Raw genomic sequence first — 6702 nt, 5'->3', positions numbered from 1 at the left:
AAGCAATTATGTTCAATTATTTAAATGATTCATAATGCAATGATTTTTAATTCAATGATTCATAATTCAATGCCAGAATTGTTTTTTTGAATGTCTGTGAATGTTTGTTTGATCTGTTTGATTAAATGAATAACATGTGGGAACAAACACTTGAGTATTCATTACTAACTGACAAGTAACACCTCAGTTACAATTAATGGTTTATAATGTGTTTTCACTTTAGAATAATGGTCCAGATAACCTTTAACTCCCAAGGAAGGAAACAGTAAGATCTCATTAATTAATAATGCGTTACCATGTCCCTCACTTTAGAATAATGGTCCAGATCATTAGTAATTCCTTCATACTAATGTGGTAACACTTGAATCATTACTTATGGGTTACCAGAATTATTTAAAAAAAGACCTTCAGCAATATCAAACATGCAGAATTTAATCATTTTTAATGAACAGAAGAGATATCCCAAGGAATACACAGGTTGGGCACATACATCCCTATATTTCTGAAAAGTAAGCTGACTATGATCGTGGATCAATCCTGAATATTTGGTTACATCCTTGACTATGATACTCTACTAGACACTGTAGCCTTGATTTAGCGACCTGTTACATTCATAAATTAATTCCAACAAAGAACCCATGCATGATCTTCTTCACAATAACAATATAATCATTCACATTTTAGACACATGTTAATGTTTTGATTAGTAATTAAATAGTAGTTATAAAATATAGTAGTTTAAATTAGCCATAGTTAGTAGATAGTTCTCAATGAGGCAGATAAAATTCAGTAATTATTGATTATCTAACAGTGAACTACCTCAGTCATCAGTTCACTATTACTTACTGATTGGTTAATCATGTTTCCATATTAGTTAATAGTAGTAACTAAAGTGTTAATGTAGTACTATTCATTAATCCTGTATTAGTTCCTGCATAATTACCTATTAATGACGGACCATTATTCTAAAGTGTTACCAGAAAGTGCTCCCCATATCAGTGGGAGAAACAGATTGATTTTCTCATTCCCACTTCCCAAGTCCACAGACTGAACTTATATTTGAATTTTGTATAACACATCTAAGTAGGATATGTCAGCTTAAGCTATGGACTTCGACACAAGCTATGAACTTTGACACAATCATAAGACTTGTGTTATGATCATTTTACACTGAACAAATACACAACCATGTGTACTGTATGGACATGCAAAAGTGTGGGAAACTCACAAAGTTTAACCTGACTGTAACCTTTAAAATATGTGTTATGACTTGCAATCACTTTTACAACTGACAAACTGATGATTATGATTTTTAATCTTGTATTATCCATGTTGAAATAGTTAGTTAACTATTATTCAGAGCAAATATATTGTGTCTGATTGGTAAAGGTTTGTCTTTCCATGAGAAGAATGTTGGGTTAATTCATTTTCTTGATATATTCTGTTGTACTTAAGATATAAAGTTCATTACTAAAATAGAAACATTTTGAGTGTGAAACAGAAAACAAAGGGTTGTAAATTAATTATCTTGAGGGAAGGAGAGAGATGACTGCACGCTATCTCAAAAGCTGACTCTGATTGGCTTAGAGCCTCTTCAGGGTTTGACCAAACAGAATGGGTTAAAAGACCAGCCTTAACAACTCTTCCTGAAGCTCTTCTTCTTACTCACACTGTTGATTTCTTTTCCAGGGAGTCCTGAGTTCTCCCTTGTGGGAGTCCTCACTTCCGGGTCTCCGCCTGGTCATTCCATCACCCATCCGGCATCCATAATCTTCAACAGAATTCCAAAACATCAACGGAACAAACAAAGACTACAGACCCAGCCAAAGAACCAAAGCAACACAACCCAACTTACACAAGTACAAACCTCCAAACTTTCACTGAAAGGGCTTGTGTTTTATTAGATAATTGGGTAACCCGATCTCAAATCGAGGCATACTAAATTAAGTATTGATGGTTCTGAAGGCATGGTCTGTAGACTCCATAAAGTTCATTTTTTTCTGTTACAGATCATTTCCATTCATCTTCTGTTAAAACTCACTCATCAACCTGTGTTTATGTTTGTCTATTTGTGTTAGCTTAGTTTTACTGTATGTTGTAGATAATTAGTTAATAAAGTCTTATTTGTGTTCAAAGAGAAGTTGCTATGTATTTGATCATATCGGTCCCTAGAAATCTGTCGATCTTAAAAGCTGCATGCTAATAAACAGTATTTCAATCTATTTGTGATATTATTTTCAATGGCCACAAAAGTAGTATTACAGTAAGAATTAATCTTACGTTCCGATCAACTCATCGCTGTCCGAAGACTTTGATCGAAGGTAAACATTAATCCTTTTAATATTCTCCAAATTACTTGTTAATTCCCTTATTGAGCTAAATTTCTTTCATTAATGGCTGGAGAATGATGCAGGCATAAGCTTAAAGTCATGAGCTAACCATTATGCATCTATTAGTGATGAATGCTGGCAGCTGTAAATATACCCTGTCACAAAGTCACTAATTCCATATATATAATGGTGGAGGAACACAGGAAATTCCAAAACGAATTACATATAGCAAGTTGCTACAATGTATATTAGGACAGTCAATTTATTTAATTATTTTTGTACAATTAATTATAAATAATGACTTAAAAACTGTATTTGTCATAAATAATTTCCTAATATTATAATTGAAAATAATAATTTTTCAAAGTTCAAAGTTTTTTAAAGTTGAAATTTTTTGAACCCAACAGAAGTCTATAAGCAGTGAATCATGATTCATGTTTACCTAGTCCAATAATTAAAAATAGTGCAGACGGATTGCAAGAACATGATTGCAGAATGGATTGCTGTGAACTATAGGCTAGTGATACTGATAGGCTTATTGTATGTTATAATATCTTGACTTCTGTTTACATGGTCAGCCCTTTGAACATCTCGCAAGAGACCCATTAATGATGGGTTCAAACTCATAGTGAGGTTTGTAGCCTTCTGTTGTCTGCAGACCTTTCTGTCTTCGGTGCAGTAAATACACTGCAGGGCATTATTCCCTTGATCTTCTTGTTCACTGACTCTGTCCCTCACTGACCGATGCCTATTTCTACAGTCTTTGGGGAGCAGTACACTCTACTGTGTAGATAATTAGCAATGAGGATTCGAAGATTAGGCTAAATCTGAAATTTTATATCCTTCTGTTACACACATAAACAAAAATTAATACATTAAAAACAGCGTTGTAGCGTTGTACCAAATGCTTGCACCAAACAAGTCTCGTTTGTACTCGTGTGTACGCAGAGTATATTTGGAAACACAACTGCAAAAACACACCATTTCTACAGACACAGCAGACACATTAAAAACATTGAAATCATTACAGAAAACTTTCAATGCATTTTTGTTCCATTCAGTGAAAGTGAATAGTGACTGAGGCTGTCGTTTTGCTTAATATCTCCTTTTGTGTTCCTTGGAATAAAGTAAGTCATATGGTTTGGAACAACATGAGGTTGAATAAATGATGGCAGACTGTTAATTTTTGGGTGAATTATACCTTTAACTGCAAAAACTAAATTCAAAGCCCTAAAGGGTCAACTAATATTGCCTAACCTCTGATCATTCTTTCCTCCAGTGTGTGTCTTAAGGTTATTACACTGTACCCAGATTCATCAGTTATTAAGATTTTTTTGTGCTGGAATTATTATTATGGTAGCAAGCCTTTATACTTGACTTCCTGTATAGAATAATTGGCAAAGAATAAAGCCCTACAGGCTTTTTACATAAAATGAACACAAGACCCAAATACATATTAATTAGTTAACTTTCTTACAAATTTTACTTAAAGAAAATCATAGAACTATAAGTGTATCTGAGGGCCTCTTTGGGTAAATCATTGCTCAAGGTGACCTGAAGCCGTTTGTTATCCATAAGACGGATAAGTGGGTAAGTTGATCAGACACTATCCTCAGTATACTGAGCTGTTGTTGTATCTGATTCCATGGCACCCTGAAACTGTTAGCTGCACTATTTTGCATTAGGCACTTCAGAGATAGCTGGTCTTCCCACCATTTTCAAAGGCCCTCTTTTGTCAGTTGAACTTTTAAACAGGAAATGGTGACTGTATTTAGATAAGGCTATACTATGTATTTTGAACAGCGTGCTTCCCTACCTTTTTGCTGTATGTTTAATGTACTATCACAACCCTATCATTAAGGTTCAAGCAGAGCACCCCTTCAATGATACCAAACGTGGCCAGAAATGTTTTCCTTCCTTAATAAGATTGTTACTATGGTCATGAAATTATTCACTTGTAAACGGAAAACAGTTGCTATTGTTCTTGAAAAACAGAACTGAACCCTCAGGGACACACATATTTATAATGATGAGAAAAAGTCTCCTCATTGAAAGTGTTTTTAGGAAGCCACTTATTATAAAAATTATATGTTATGCATATTTTGTTTTGGGTTGAATTTGGGAAAAAACACTGCAAAATTGCAATGCTGGGCATTTAGGGTTACTGGAAATCACTTAACTACAACACAAACTCAAGAGGGTTGACCATAAACAGCATTCATGGCTTTGTAAAATGTATGAAGTTACATTATTGCACATAAAATGTGCAGGTTTCAATGAAAGGTCAAGCATACATGTTATTATATTTTGGAATATTACAGCATATAAAATAAATCAAATAAATTATAACAATAATAAACAGTTGGTCATTCAATCAGCAAGTTATCTAACTTTCATTCTAATCATAGTACAACATTTCTCAAACCGCCTGTGTCTGGGCACTGACTCTTTTTATTTTGTTTTAAATGTCATTGCATTGCATAATAAGGTGTCACCCAAGTTGCCCACAGGTACATTGTGGAATTAAATGACTTTATGACCAGCACAAATAATGTAATGACCTTCAGAGTTCAGACACTGTGCAAATGAAAAATGATTCTCTCATTCAATAAACAATTTCACCAACCCCCTATTAAAGACAGACAGACAGACAGACAGACAGATAGATAGATAGATAGATAGATAGATAGATAGATAGATAGACAGATAGACAGAAAAACTGAAAAAGTAACTACTGTTGCAGATTGTCTAACTCTATTAAAGTAAACTATATGGTGGTACCTTGCTTAAAGATATGGCTTTAATATCCTCATCTATCTATCTATCTATCTATCTATCTATCTATCTATCTATCTATCTATCTATCTATCTATCTATTTGTCTATTACTGTATTGTTGGTAAAAGCAGCCTGTAAGAATTTAAATGTGGTGGTCTAAAGACCAAAGTAGTTGATAATTTTCCAAATAACAGTTGTCTATATACGTATTGTGGCGCTGCCCATTACATAGCTGCCTGCTGGATTTGGCCGCATTCAGGCTTAATTTCTCCTCAGGACTATAAACTTGAATGACATGCTTTTGGGGTTGTCAAGTCAAGGCTTCATATATGTAGTTATACATGTGCTTACCAGTTTGTTTGTTTTTTTTTTGTTGTTGTTTACTTCTTGGAATGTAGCTCTGGGTAACCAAATGTTTCTCATTATTGCTTAAAGGGATAGTTCACCCAAAAATGAAAATTCTCTCATGATTTACTCACCCTCCTGGCATCCCAGATTTGTATGACTTTCTTTCTACTGCAGAACACAAATTAAGAAGAATATTTCAGCTCTGTAGGCCCTCACAATGGAAGTGAATGTATGCCAAACTATTGTAGCTCCACAATCCACATAAAGGGAGCATAAATGTAATCCATATGACTCCAGTGGTTAAATCCATGTGTTTCAACATGATATGATAGGTGTGGGTGAGAAACAGATCACACCTCATTTTTATCATAAATTATCCTCTCTGCCCAGTAGGGGGCAAAATGCGTTAAGACTGTGAATCACCAAAAACACAAGAAGAAAATGAAAGTGAAACTGAAGTGGAGATTGACTGTGCATGGAGGAGAATTTATAGTAAAAAAGGACTAAAATATTGATCTGTTTCTCACCCACACCTATCGTATCGCTTCAGAAGACATTGATTTAACCACTGGAGTCGTATGAATTACTTTTATGTTACCCTTATGTGGATTTTGGAGCTTCAAAGTTCTGGTCACCATTCATGTGCATTGTATGGACCTACAGAGCTGAAATATTCTTCTAAAAATCTTAATTTGTGTTCAGCAGATGAAAGAAAGTCATACACATCTGGGATGGTACGAGCGTAAGTTAATGATGAGATAATTTTCATTTTTGGGTAAACTATTCCTTGACATTCAATAAGTGTATACATTCTAATCACTTTCAATCAGGTATCTCAATATTTAGTATTGAATATGTTAATTTCCTGTTTGGAACAATTATTTGATGTTAATGTACGGAAGTTAGATATATTTATGAAAATAACTAAAGACTGGAGAGCATAAAATTAAGATCTGTACATTTGTTGTGGTTGTGTACATTTGAGAAATCAGTTGCATCAGAAGTCTGTGATGGTACTATACAGTCAAGCATCTCATGTGGGATTATGCACTGAAGTGAGGTAGTACATATCGAGTGCAAGTGCTAATTCAGTCAGGCCACGAGAGGCAAGCTCAGCATCTGCTAATTCCTCCAACCACATTAGTCTATCGATCAAGGATGGCCTATATATATATATATATATATATATATATATATATATATATATATATATATATATATATATATATATTCAACACAGCATTCTT

This window comes from Myxocyprinus asiaticus, chromosome 11 (genome assembly GCF_019703515.2).
Source record: "Myxocyprinus asiaticus isolate MX2 ecotype Aquarium Trade chromosome 11, UBuf_Myxa_2, whole genome shotgun sequence".
Taxonomy (NCBI): domain Eukaryota; kingdom Metazoa; phylum Chordata; class Actinopteri; order Cypriniformes; family Catostomidae; genus Myxocyprinus; species Myxocyprinus asiaticus.
This window is presented reverse-complemented; position numbering follows the sequence as displayed.